General features: G+C 43.8%; 1 protein-coding gene across 1 annotated transcript in view; it reads right to left on the bottom strand.

Annotated features, from left to right (window-relative positions):
* Nucleotides 1-14506, bottom strand: part of LOC126272075 (high affinity cAMP-specific and IBMX-insensitive 3',5'-cyclic phosphodiesterase 8) — a 1931196-nt gene extending 1916690 nt beyond the window's left edge. Inside the window, exon 1 of the mRNA XM_049974623.1 lies at nt 14323-14506. The gene's annotated coding sequence lies outside the window, so the exon portion shown is untranslated. The remainder of the gene's footprint in view (nt 1-14322) is intronic.
* Nucleotides 14507-15085: the final 579 nt, after the last annotated feature.

Below are 15085 nucleotides of genomic sequence, written 5' to 3'. Positions count from 1 at the left end.
GAGTCCAGTGAGCTAACCACTGCGCCACCTCTCTCGATCCCATCAGCATGAATCCTGTTCCATGATCTTCCCGTGTATTGGCACAAAGGGTGTCCTACGACCATAAGTGATTTCACACAAAAGCACGACTGAACCGTCTTGAAAATGATGGCGCTCTACGTTACAGTTGTGGTGTAAAGATTATCCTCCTTGCCTCCGCACAGGAATAGCAATATTGTCAAGGTGGAGACTGGTACAGCCCACAAAGGATGGTCTCGTACCCACGCGACACAATCCCTCTCCGAGTACCTGAAAGGCCTTCTGGCACTAATCCCTGCTCATGGAGCATATTTCGTATCGTTTGTGTTGACACTTGCACTTCTGTAGCTGTCTGGAACTGCCTCTTTAAACATGTCGCATAGTGTCGAGGGCGTCGTCTTGAAGTTATACGGAGATATTGGTCCTGCACACACATTCGTTTTTCTTCCGCGGCGTCTGCTGTGGCAATCCTCAACTGATCCTTTCACGAGAAACTCTTTTTGCATTGTAGAGACATTACTTAGTCTCACAGCGACATTCACTGTGACGACCGCTTGTCTCATTCGCTGTCCCATTGGAGTGACTGTATTGAGCGTCTGATCGTCATTGTTGTCCCAACCATTCTGAAATAACCAACACTCGTAATAATAAACAGCACCAGTACTGTAACTCTTATAGGTGACACGGTTCCCACAGACTGCTCCATCAAGGTAGTAATAAACAGCGACCGAGATTTCCAACAGTCCTTCAGTTCCTCGACGACAGAAATCCACATTTTGGTCACAGAGCCATTCGAGAACCATTGCTTGAAAGTCTCGTCGGAAAATCTGTGATTGCTGCGAATCAGTTTCTCGATTGCCTGGATGTTGTCGTTTGAGGCCGACGTCGATGGCCTTCCTTCCCGATAAGCATCATCAACGTCTCTGCGGCCTTGGTCAAATTGTTAGCAGCATGTCACTATACAGCCAGAATTTCATGGTGAATGTGTGCCGTTTAGACGATTCGCCCATAATAATCGTACTGTCCATTGTGCTCCAGCTTGGCAGTAAATTTCCAGTTGCCGTGACAATTCACTCCAATAGTGATTCATCCGTTCTTCGTACCGCGAAAGGCGTCTGCAGGAAATGCAGAGCATGTACTCTCTTCTGACAATGTGCCATGTTTGTTCAGTTGTCTTGGCATGGCACGACATGTGACTTACATTTTGAAATCACCTCGTAATGAAGTAATTAATAAAGCGCAGCCATCTAAAGATGGGTATGATTGTCTCAAATCGATAATGGCAGTGATATAAAACTTTTTTCTAAAAAATAAAGGTATTGTGGTTGGCTGCGCTTCGCATCAACAGTCCTTAATTGAAAAACAGCTATCGAATATTGACGCATGAGAATTCTTTTTATCACAACTGGCATATCGTGTATACCATGTTGAGCCACAGTCACATAAAAATCGCACAAGGTCCTGAACTACTACTCAGAATTATGCAGCATGGAAAATGTAGCAGATTAACATTATTCCACAGCAGTTTCAGCTGTTCCCAAGATAACACTTACGTATATACGTTGCATTAATTTAAAAAGTTAGTAGAGACAAACGAGATGCATCATACAAGGCAACTTCTAGTTCAGTAATTTCGAGAACGTTTCTCGTGCAGAAAACCAGCGGTCTAGTTAAAATACTGTAAAAATGCGTTAAAAACATGCTTGACCACAACAAAATATTTATTTCCAATTGTAATAGGTATTGGTCAAAATGTGATCATCTTCACACCATTTATACCATGATGGTAGGCGGCGGTGGAGTTCCCAAAAGTAGCTGATGTTCGTAGAGACACGACACGTACTCGGTTCACAGTCACCGTTTACCATCATGGTATGAATGGTCTGAAGATGCGCTCTTTCTGACCGAAACCGGTTTACCATTGCTAATAAATATTTTCTTGCGGTCAAGACTGTTTTAAATATAATTTTAAAGGTTCTGGTTCACTTCCATGCAGGTGTACCATAAGTCAGCTTGGATTCATTCCTTACAACAAGCTCTATAAAATCCTGTGAAGAGCAGATCGTAATTACAACTGATTTAAGTTTTGCTAAAGTTGTATTGATATTTTGTCCTAAACCACCGATTTTCTTTCACACATTTCCTTCAGTGGATGTGGTACAGTTTCTGAGCTTGAACAGTTTCATACGAGAAACTGCAGTGCTATGAAATTGGTCATCGTTGATGGCTAAATAACGTGCCTACTCTCACAGACATACATCGTGTCTACTGCTGAACGGAATTGCTGATCCTAGGCTTGGTTTTACCATAGTCTCCACTGGTTAAGGGTACAAACTGAGCTATAATCCCTCAATGAAAAATTGTCTTGGAAATTCCGAGACTCATAACATGAAAGAAGAAAAGTAGACAACATTATAGCGTAAATTCGGGCGACATGTGCTGATAAATAATAAAATCTATGTAGACGTGATAAGCAAAAGCGAATCGCTGCAGCCGGAGTGGCCGAGCGGTTCTAGGCGCGCAGTCCGGAACCGTGCGGCTGCTACGGTCGCAGGTTCGAATCCTGCCTCGGGCATGGATGTGTGTGATGTCCTTAGGTTAGTTCGGTTTAAGTAGTTCTAAGTTCTAAGGGATTGATGACTTCAGATGTTAAGTCCCATACTGCTCAGAGCCATTTGAACCAGATTTGAATCGCTGTAGAAGGCAGCTTAGCATGTACGAGAGTACAAAGTTAATAAAAGGTGCACTTTACCTTTAAAGTACTGCTATAAATATTAACATACAATGAAATTTCACTATGGCGTTACGATTTAGCAGTTACATAACTTTCCGGGTGCTGTTTATGACATGCCATCCGTGGACCTGTTGCCAAGGATACTTAACGTGTTGGACGCCTCTCTGGTTTTTCCTGGCACTCGTACCTGTCCATCAGTATAGCTATAAAAATGTAGCTATCCGTCACAAATACAATACAACTGCTGAAGAGAGTCATGGACTGAATAAATGTACATTGCCATGAAGTAATGTTGTTGCATTCGTTTCTAATTCAGACTGATTTAGATATAGGGTAGATGAAGAAAATTTTGATGGAGAAAGGAAGATTCCACATTCATACTATAAAAAAACACTTGCTGCCTATTCTGTGCCCCATTTTCGAGCGAACGCCTCTCTTAGAATGGTGCCCAGAAGAAAAGAAATCTCTGAACATAAAGGAAGAGTTTATCTTTGCCTCGTCTGAATTACCAAACGGTAGCAAACAAATGGAACCCTCGGTCCAATGCGCGTAAGTCTCTGATCTGATCTTAATTTATGTGATTCTAGCAGATATGTCTTCTGCCTAAGATTTAATGACTGAAAACGTAGATATCTACCTGAAATTTCGGAGTATCAAGGAACACATCGCGACGTGAAAGGCGTTAATTAGTGACTGTGTTCCATACTAGTGATTCATTCGGTTCTACTTATAAATCTGACGGCTGTTAATTCTGGTTTAGGCAAACAAATAGTTACCTGCAGTTGTTTCTATGGTCATACTAGAAGGAGTGGTAAATGGTCATAAATATTAAATAATTTTAAGAAATTATGTTTAGTCAGTAGCACTTTTCCACAGTCAACTGAGGTGATATACAGTACGTCGACACACATCTTGGAAATGAAAATAAATCTCCTTTTTTATGTTATGCAAAGGATACCGATTCTGAAAAGTAAAGTCTACACACAGTGTGCAGGATCAAGTTACGTATAACTTGTTACATTTAGAAACTCAAATTCCAGGCACCCAAATGTGTGCAAATATCATGAATAGCCATCTCAAAGTGCACCGCACTTGGCGACATGATAATTTTTCTGCCAAGCTAAACGGTTTGTATTTCAAATATGCCAGAAGTCAATTTGTCTAAACTAGTATCAGCAATAAAATTCCCATTATGTAGCAGCAATGCCTAGTTTTTGACTATTAGTCAACATGCAGTGCTTAACTGACACTGGAGAAGTAGTATACATTGTCAGCCTGACAAACACATTGAGGAATTGCTGAGATTTGTCGGCATATTTCACACCCTCTCCTCGTACCTAAAGGAATGGTGTGTTATCTATAAAGCCGAATACAAACATTTTATGAACGTCTATTAAGGACAAACAGGTGGATAGCGTACGGCACTTATTCAAAAGACCGACTACTACAGAAAATCAACATCCAAGTCCGTTAGCCACAGTAAGGTGTGTGTTAGAGAGTATATAGGGTACTAGTATCATTTTCCATCTCTCCTCACAGCCCCTCCCCCTTTCTTACAACACCTCTCCCTACTTCATTCATGAATGTGAATGCGTTTTAATTTACATCGTATCTGAGTATGACATAAAATAACGCCTCCATGAATTGTCGAAAACATTGTGCTTTAACATTTCCTGTGTTAAATGATACGTTCCGAAAACTAATAATTAAAAAAAATGAATTTTGATTTCTCTAATTTTAGGGTAGTGCTCATTACACAATATGTATTTTTGTGTTGGAGTAGCTAGGGTTATTTACTTTCAAACGTCTGTTGCCTCTGTAGATTCTTTCTACACCTACATCTGCACCCTGCAGATCACAGCAATGAGCGTGACAGACGGTAGTTTCATGGAATTGTATGTAATTGAGTTTTTTCCATTGGAAATTCTAATGGATGTTGGGAAGAATCTCCTTCGTAGCTGAGCTGCATTTTCTTAGTGCGCTATGTAAAAATCTGTCCCGAATTTTGTATTCCTACATGCTTTAACGACTCGTGAAGCGTCTAGTCAAAGGCTGTTACATTACTTCTTTTGCAAGATGAACATCTTTACATTCCTTGTAAAATGAAATGTTCAATATTTGTCTAGTAAACATAGGCTCTGAAATGCATGCCTTAAGAGTCCCGATCATTTGTTCATCTTCTCTAATGTGAAACATATCTTATCCACTGAACAAATTCCCATATCTCTTGTGGTATACATTTTAGAGTCAATTTTTTCTAGACTTCTTTTTGTTTTGTTTTAGTCCACACTAAATTCTCCGAAACTGTGGAAACCGAAAAGCTAGTCATACAAGAGATGAGTTTCGTAGCATTGAAGATTAACAAGTGCTCATAACGCTTAAGCTATGCATTTTAGAGCCCATGATTACTGGGCATTTTTTCTCTTGTTTTGGTCCATACTAGAGCCTCTACAAGTTCCCTGTCCTACAATCTTAGCAACAGCACCACTGGTACATGTACACTGTTAGACGTGTTAGAGCGGGCGTCGCTTATAACTTTCCGGTCCAGGGTCCGTTATCTCAAATCGTGACATTTATACTTCTCCATCATCCCTGAAAGTTTGTAACATCATCACGGACTCACTCTATATATTATAAAGAGTGAGGGTTCTGTAACACTCCCATGGGATAATCCCGAAATTAGCTTTACATACATCGATGTCGTCCCGCTGAGAACAATCTGTTGAGCTATATTTGCTAGGAAGTCCTGAACCCGGTCACTAAATGTCTTCCCTTACTCGCTAAGCTCGTATTTCGCTCCATTACAGACGATGTGAAACTGTATCGAACGCCTGTCGCCAAGAAACAGAGCATCGACACGGGCGCCCATGTCACCACCGCTCTCGGTTTCACGGACGAACAAAATGAGGTGCGTTTTGAATGATCTATGAATCCACGCTTATTTTATCCAGCAGATTTTCGTTCCGTGAAAAGTCATAATGCGTGAGCATAAACATTTCCCACAATTCTACAACAGATTGATCACAGCGATATAAAACTTTAATTATGCGTACGTATCCTTAGCCACAAACAAGACTTGTTTCTCCTGTGATATCTGTCTGTTTCATTAAGATATGACTGTCAGTATGCTAAGACAAATTTTTTGTACATTTTCACTGGATAATCTCTATATTGTTCAGCTTCAAAAGAATATGGGATGCTTTTAACTAAACTATTGTACCCTACATCGTAGATGCTGGTTAATAACCGAAACCGGTAGATGACTAATGGGACAAATAAACAGTTGACGGTTAAATGCATTTTATAAAATACTTTACAGCTGGTGAACCTCGCCTTATGGAAACATTACACGTAAAAAATACTAGAAAATGGCATAAAAGGCCGAAACCTGGGTTGTACTTCAATAACAATAAGACAGTTATATGGCGGTGTGTTCCTTTAAAAAATATTGTATGACTGTGGCTCAGCAATATCAAAAACTTTATAAATATGTCCATCCCCTTTGACTATACATCACTTTTGCCCTGTTCTGCACCTTCACCATCACTGTCTCACATGTCTAACGTCACTGCTCAGTGACTTGTCAGCACTAATTTAGCAGCACTATGCTTATCTCTACGCAGATATTTGTCGGTAAATGCGCTCTCCACCCTCGATGGTAGGGAGTACATAGCATGTTGTCTCGGATGGATGATCTTCGACAAACGTAAAAGTAAGTTGACATAAGCACCCACAGAAGTGGGGTGCACTCTCACTCTTCATGTTCATGTACTTGCAGACAACATTACAAGTAACTAGAATTTACGCAGATGATGATATTATCTATAATGAAGTACTATCTGAAAAAGGCCGTACACATTTTCAGGCATATCTTGATAACATTTGAAGTGGTGCAGACATTGCAAACTTCCTTTAAATGTTCAGAAATGTAAAACTGTACACTTCACAAAAGGAAAAAAAAAGTGATATCCTAAGAGCACGATGTCAGTGATTAACAAAGTAAGTCCGTCAACTCATACAAAAATACCTGGGTATAACAATTTATAGAGACCACTAGCTTCAGATCGTTATTATTTTATTACTAGTGAACTAGTTCCGTCCTCGAGATAATCATCTAACAGAACATTCAAAATTATCCATGGAGAAAACCACATATCTACATTTCCCAAAATTTAATTCATAGTTATAATACTGCATGCATGTGACACTCTACCTAGAGCCACGTGAACGCATAATCATAAATAAGTATGTCTTTTTAAACTTGTAGTCATATTGGGATTCATGTTACACGATTACTGCATGGCCAAAACTACTGTAGTTCAGACTAAAGAAATAATAACTTTTAGCAGCTAGTGGTTGTTACTTTTATAAAATAAATGTCTCTTACGAAGACTGCGATGCACGACTTTAAAAAGAATTTATATGCATATGCAATGAATCGTTACACAAGCGCAGTCATAGGCAAATCAGGTGACAGACTCTGATTCATTGGTAAGGTACTACAAAAATACCGCAAAGCTAGAAATGAAACTGCTTACAAAACTCTTAGGCGACCTGTCATAGAATACTGGTCTAGTGTGTGGGACCGACATCAGATAGTGCCAACTGGGGATAATGAACATATGTGAAGAAGATTAGCACGAATGATCACAGGCTTGTATAAATAATGTGACAGCGTCACCGAAACTGGTAGACGCTTGAATACAGAAGCAAACTACTTCGTGAATGCCTACTAAATACTCAAAAACCTTCAAGAACTAATATCAAGTAATGAATGTAGTTATATCGCCTAATGAGGGCGAATGGATCTACGGAGGAGACCGGCAAACTTGCTATCAGCTTACATTATAAGAGTCAGTGTCTTGGTCAGGTTTGTTTATCGGGTTCGGCTTTGCAGCCATCATCAGATTTAAAGATCACAGAAACGACATTTAGACACTTGGTCAATGCATAGTATCGACTAGGTACCTACGTGTCGATGCTATAGTCATTAAATCTGATGTATGACTTTGGGCTCTCCTAGCGTATGATGCTTTCTAAATCTTCTCGAGTTGCTGACCCAAATAACGCAACATTTCGGCACGCAGACTTGTTTCCATCTTCGAGCATTCCTGATGACTACGCCGTCATAAAGAACCATTAAAAATTAGGTTTGATGATGGCTGCAAAGCCGGAAGCAATAATCAATTTTAATAAGGTTTAATGTTGAAGAACACTCTAAGGGGTCCACATCGGACTCTGCTACCACCAATTTTCTTTAGTTTCTCACGACGGCCAATTTTGGTCTTACAGGCTGTTCTCAATTGCTATAGGTGCCAACATGCAATATATCCGACTTCTCAAAGTGTCAGATTCGCTGCAAAAAGGAAACGTTACAACATGTTGACACCTGTAGCATGTGAGAATGGTTCATAAGGCCGAAAATAGTCAGTTGTCGAAAACAGATAAAGAAAATGTGTGTCAGCAACAGCCGAGATGAAGGCATTACAATGTCGTTTAGTAAATTTGAGGCTGTGGTACGCCACATGAAGGAAATGATATAGCTGAATGTGATCAAACGTTGACTTTCATCTAGGAATATGTAAAGGGCTGCTTAATGAAAATGGGGGAGGTGTAAGAAACGCAAGTAAGTTGTTTGTTACTTCAAAAGTAATCGCAATACTGTTAATACACTTACACCAATGAGAGATAAGACTGTCAGAGCCTTCAAGAAACACTATTTCCTGTTGCCTACATAACTTGAATGTACCCAGACGTTCATCTCTTCGCCCACGAATGACTTTTTTCAGGGCTCCAAAAGTACAGAAATCGCATGGGGAGAGATCGAGGTGGTATAGAGGATGTGTCAACGCTTCCCGTCGAAACTTCAGTAGCGTAGCCGAAACAATAGGCTCTCCAGCTCCGGGAAAGTCGCGATGACCTTTTTCTTTGACTGCTCATTGACTTTCTGGAACACGGCGCCACAATTAACGCACAGCGGTACGTGGACACTGTGCAAAAATTGAAGTGCGCTTTCAGCACCGAACGCCCAGGAATGTTGACAGACGGGATCATTCTGTTGCAGGATAATGGCGGCCCACATGTTGCCAAGATTGTTTCGACTTTCGCTGGGAAAACTTTACACATCCTCCGTGGTGTCCCGACCTCCCATCATGTGATTTCTATACTTTTTAAGCCCTGAAGATTGCCATTCGTAGCCGACGATTTGATTCGGTGCACGCCTTTGTGCAATCACGTTTCCGTGGGCAAACGCAAACATTCTTCCATGTAGGCAATGATCGACTTGTTTTACAGTGGGATAAATTTATTAACAGTTATGGCAATACTTTGAAATAATAAATAGTTGACTTAGTGTCGGTTTGTTTAGAGTGTCCGTTATGTTGCAATCTCCGACGTAACGCTAAGGCACGGACCACGGAGAGAAGGTTAGGCTATTCACAGAGTGCAGAGGAATGTCATCTGTCATTATTCGCGTACTACATATGTGAACAGAACAGGAAGAAGCCCTAATTATTAGTTTGGTGCCAAACTTTGTGTTGGTATTCAGGTTGCTATCGTTTTATTGATCGATAGTCATTTTTAATTAAAACTCACTGTTGCTAACTCAGCTTGTCATCTTGTCGTTTGGAGACAGTGGATGGAGCTGCAGACGCTAGAAAATTGAGTGCCAAGTGGAGAAATCGGAACATTTCCTACCTTTCATCTGTTTCAGTTCAACAGAGGGGTGACTGCATCGGAGGCAGCCAGAAACATTTGCGCCATGTATGAGGATAATGCCACTGGACGGATCAAGGCAAGAGAAATTGTTTCGTCATTTTAAGGTGAATCGTTTTGGATTAGTGACTCTCAAGGTTCAAGTAAATCTTCGGTGTTTGATGACGATCGTATAAAAGTATTAATTAACAATGATCCGTATCAATGTACTCGAGAAGTGGCAAGTGTGATGAAATGTGAGCATTGCACCATTGTGCGGCATTTGCATGCAGTGGGGAATATTCATAAATATCGTGTATGGTTACCGGATGCTCTGATCCAGAATCACAAAAATCAGATGGTGGCCTTCGTGTACCTCAGCTTGATCGTCACCAGTTGGCTCGTGAACGGAAATGGCGTGTTTATGCTAACATAAAAAAAAGAAACGAATGGTTGACCCCTAACATAGAAACAATCCCAAGTACAAAAACATGCGCTCATCCACAAAGGTAATGCTGCGAATCCGGTGGAACATCGATGCTGTGGTGTCCTACGAACTGCTTCCGCGAGGCGTAACCATCCCTGCTGACACTTATTGTCAACAACTGAGACGTCTTGCAGACACATTCCAAGGACAACGACGAGAAAGACTGCGTGGAATGATGCTATTTCAAGGTAACGCCTGTCCGCATTATGCTTGACTGACACAGTACAGGAGTTAGGATGGGAAGTCATTCCGCACCCACCTTCTTCACCTGATTTTGCGCCCTGAGATTTTCACCTTTTCCGCTGTCCATCGAACAGCATTCAGAGAACTTCCTCTCCGGACAGAAATGAGCACCGAACAGTGCTCGGCGAGTTCTACGCCAGAAAACCATGTGATTTCTACGGTCACGGAGTCTAAAAGTTACTCCGGCGTTGGCAGGTTGTAGTCAGTAGTGAAGGAGAATACAGACAGGGTGGTGCACGAGATGTGTTACCAATTGTTTCTTTCACAGTTTACGACACACATTAGATATCCCGCTGCGATCCCTACAGCAGTACCAGCAGAGCTTGGAAAAACAAATGAGTTACGAAATGACGTGTGATTCACGATACTGACGCTAGGAGACTAGTAAGAAGCAGTGGCTGACAATGGAAGACTGACGACACAGCAACGATCGGCAATTGTGTTACTTTTTCATGAACCGAAAAGCCTTGTTGTGACTCAGAGGCGTTTTCGACAACAGTTTAACACACGATCGGTCCCTTGCAATAAGACCATCCATAGCTTGTACGATAAATTTGTACAGGAAGGAACAGTATTGGAAGCGAAGCGACCTCGGCCTAAGACTGTTCGCCGGAGAATATTGAAGCGGTACGAGTTGCTGTACAAAGAAGTCCCGGGAAATCGTGTAGAAAGGCAGCAGTGCAACTGGAAATATCCAGACGCTCCGTTCAACGCATTCTTAAAAGTGACCTCCATATGTGCCCATACAACATGACATGAGCACAGAAGCTCACTGAAGAACACAATCAGCAGAGACTACTGCTTCCTCAGTGGGCGAAGGATAGGGAAGTAACTCTCAACGACGTTTGGTTTTCAGAAGAGGCGCATTTTCATTTAGACTGTGTGGTTAATAAACGAAATGTACGCTTTTGGGCCACTGAAAACCCACAAGTGCTTCATGAACGACAACATTATGATCAGAGAATTACAGAGTGGGCAGCATTTTTCAGTCACGGATTTATTGGACCCTTTTTCTTTGAAGAAACTGTGCACAGCGTGCGTTATGTGAGCATATCTTCATTCCACAGCTTCTTGCTACTACCTTGCCCTTCAACACGCAGTGGTTCGTGCAAGATGGATCAAGGTCACAAAATGCAAACACTGTATTGGAGTTTTTAGACGAGCATTTCGACATGCGGATCATTTCACTCAGGTTGCCAGGTCGCTTCAATGACGGACAAAATTGGACCCCCAATAGCCCAGACCTCAATCCAAGTGACTTTTTTCACTGGGGGTACCTAAAGGAAAAATTTTCCCGAAACGTCCACGTGATTTAATGGAGCTCAGAAGACTTATTCTTCAAGCTTGCAGTGAAATTACGGAAGACATGTGCCGTAGGGTAATCACTAACCTTAGTGTTCGTTTGAAGGAAGTTAGGAAACGAAATGGTGGACATATTGAGCATGTGCATGGCCGGCTCTTCATTGTAGTATATGTTCCTTTAAGATTGTATTGACAATAAAGTTTATATTCAAAAACAAAATGGTAACACATTTCGTGCGCCACTCTATACAGGGTGTTACAAAAAGGTACGGCAAACTTTCAGGAAACATTCCTCACATACAAAAAAAGAAAATATGATCTGTGGACATGTGTCCGGAAACGCTTACTTTCCATGTTAGAGCTCATTTTTTTACTTCTCTTCCAACCACATTAATCATGGAATGGAAACACACGGCAACAGAACGTACTAGCGTGACCTCAAACACTTTGTTACAGGAAATGTTCAAAATGTTCTCCGTTAGCGAGGATATATGCATCCACCCTCCGTCGCATGGAATCCCTGAAGCGCTGATGCAGCCCTGGAGAATGGCGTATTGTATCACAGCCGTCCACAATACGAGCACGAAGAGCCTCTACATTTGGTACCGGGGCTGCGTAGACAAGAGCTTTCAAATGCCCCCATAAATGAAAGTCAAGAGGGTTGAGGTCAGGAGAGCGTGGAGGTCATGGAATTGGTCCGCCTCTACCAATCCATCGGTCGTCGAATCTGTTGTTGAGAAGCGTACGAACACTTCGATTGAAATGTGCAGGAGTTCCATCGTGCATGAACCACATGTTGTGTCGTACTTGTAAAGCGACATGTTCTAGCAGCACAGGTAGAGTATCCCGTATGAAATCATGATAACGTGCTCCATTGAGCGTAGGTGGAAGAACATGGTGCCAAATCAAGACATCACCAACAATGCCTGCCCAAAAGTTCACATAAAATCTGTGTTGATGACGCGATTGCACAATTGCGTGCGGATTCTCGTCAGCCCAAACATGTTGATTGTGAAAATTTAGTATTTGATCACGTTGGAATGAAGCCTTATCCGTAAAGAGAACATTTGCACTGAAATGAGGATTGACACATTGTTGGATGAACCATTCGCAGAAGTGTACCCGTGGAGGTCAATCAGCTGCTGATAGTGCCTGCACACGCTGTACATGGTACGGAAAAAACTGGTTCTCCCGTAGCACTCTCCATACAGTGGCGTGGTCAACGTTACCTTGTACAGCAGCAACTTCTCTGACGTTGACATTAGGGTTATCGTGAACTGCACGAAGAATTGCCTCGTCCATTGCAAGTGTCCTAGTCGTTCTAGGTCTTCCTCAGTCGCAAGTCGTAGGCTGGAATGTTCCGTGCTCCCTAAGGCGCCGATCAAGTGCTTCGAACGTCTTCCTGTAGGGACACCTTCGTTCTGGAAATCTGTCTCGATACAAACGTACCGCACCACGGCTATTGCCCCGTGCTAATCCATACACCAAATGGGCATCTGCCAACTCCGCATTTGTAAACATTGCACTGACTACAAAACCACGTTCGTGATGAACACTAACCTGTTGATGCTACGTACTGATGTACTTGATGCTAGTACTGTAGAGCATGTCAACACAAGCACCGAAGTCAACATTACGGTTCCTTCAATTGGGCCAACTGGCGGTGAATCGAGGAGGTACAGTACACACTGACGAAATTAAAATGAGCTCTAACATGGAAATTAAGCGTTTCAGGACACATGTCCACATAACATCTATTCTTTATTTGTGTGTGAGGAATGTTTCCTGAAAGTTTGGCAGCACCTTTTTGTAACATCCTGTTGATTACTAAATTCTCTGTTTCAAGTGCCTGTTGCGTTTATTAAATTTACGGTAAAACGCTGCGAACAATTGCACCGACCCAGCAGCAGTAGAATGGGATGTACCCTCTTCCGTGCACATCGTAATGGTTTGCCTAGGTCTAGATGTCGACAGGAAAATTGCAGAGTTGGGATGGGGGGATTAGTGGACCCTCAATCGATCTTTTCTGCAAGTGAAGAAGTAGCCGTATGTTTCCGGCAGCCCTGCTTGTTGCTATGGAGGAGGTCGGTCTGCAGAGCAGCAGGTAGGTCATTAGACAGTAGGCTGGCCGCTCCAGAGCGGCGCGCGGACCGGCGTAGAGAGAAAATACCTGTTGCACGCGCGCCGCGGCCGGCTGCCTGTCCGGGTATGGGCATGAGCTCGGCCCGCGATCGCCCACACCGCCGCCCGGCGCCGCCTGTTGGCATAGGTAATTCGCGCCCAATTCCGCGGGCGCCGGCGCGTCACTCGTCCAATTTAGCGCGTTAGGGCGCCCGAGGTGCGTCTGCCCGCCCGCTATTTCCATATCTCAGCGGCCGTCGGTCGAGGCCGTCGGTCGAGTGGACTCCGTTCGCGACCGGGGGCGCTCAGTCCCCACCGTAGGACTGTCACTTCTCCAGTTTCGAGCTCGGTAATAAGACTGCGGGCAAGTAATTCGTCACAGAGTGGTGACTGCGTCTGACTTGCGCTGACCATGCGAGTGCCGACGGTGACGCTGCCCTCGGGTCATACCGCCGGACCTCTGGCGAGAGACTGACAGCTGTCAAAACACCTGGCAGTCTGTCAACAGCGACGCACTACCTCTGGCGAGTGCGGCGATGCGCCGTTACGCAACGGTTACTGCGTCGGGAACCAGAAGCGGAGCGACAGCCGCGGTGACACGGCCCCAGCCGCGGTTGTGCAACGTGTTTACAGTCGGCGAGATTTTTCCGCGGCAATGAGACGCTCTCCACCTCCTCGCCAGCAATAGCGTGGCTTTTACTGTATGTAGGTTTTTCTTTTTTACCTTTCATGCGCGGGCACGTGGCTGTCGCTGCCGGTCCGTTGCGCGCGCCGCCCGTCGGATTGCCCCCTGAGCGTCGACGATCTCCCGCTCGCGCAGGAACCTCTTCTCAGCTAACGGCCGCCTAAACCCCGTGCGGAGCAGCTACGTCGTGGCTGATCGCCGCGGACAGACTAGCGGCAGCCACAGGCCGGAGGCCGCAGCTCCGCGACGCGCGCGCGCTCTCGCGGCCGGCCGGATCCCGCGCGCGCGCTCTCGCGGTTGAACGCCGGAACCACTCCCCTTTGCCGGGCGGAAGGCTTCGAGGCTTCGACACCTTACGTCTCTTCACTCACACGTACCGACTGACAGTGTGCCATAGGACCGTCACAATGTGGTGTGTCACCGCCAGACACCACACTTGCTAGGCGGTAGGCTTTGAATCGGCCGCGGTCCGTTAGTATACGTCGGACACGCGTGTCGCCACTATCAGTGAGCGCCGCCACACGGCAGGTCTAGAGAGACTCCCTAGCACTCGCCCCAGTTGTACAGCCGACTTCGTTAGCGATAGTTCACTGTCTACATACTCTCTCATTTGCAGAGACGACATTTTAGCATAGCCTTCAGCTACGTCATTTGCTGCGACCTAGCAAGGCGCCCTATTCAGTTACTATAGGTACTATCTTCAAGAATGTATTCTGAACAGATAATATTGTGAATCATGTACCGTCAAGAGCGACGATCATCATTAATGGATTACAGTTAAGTATCAATCTAATTACGTCCG

This window comes from Schistocerca gregaria, chromosome 5 (genome assembly GCF_023897955.1).
Source record: "Schistocerca gregaria isolate iqSchGreg1 chromosome 5, iqSchGreg1.2, whole genome shotgun sequence".
NCBI classification, from domain to species: Eukaryota; Metazoa; Arthropoda; class Insecta; order Orthoptera; family Acrididae; genus Schistocerca; species Schistocerca gregaria.
Note: the sequence above shows the minus strand (reverse complement) of the source record. Positions and strands in the feature narration are given on the sequence as shown.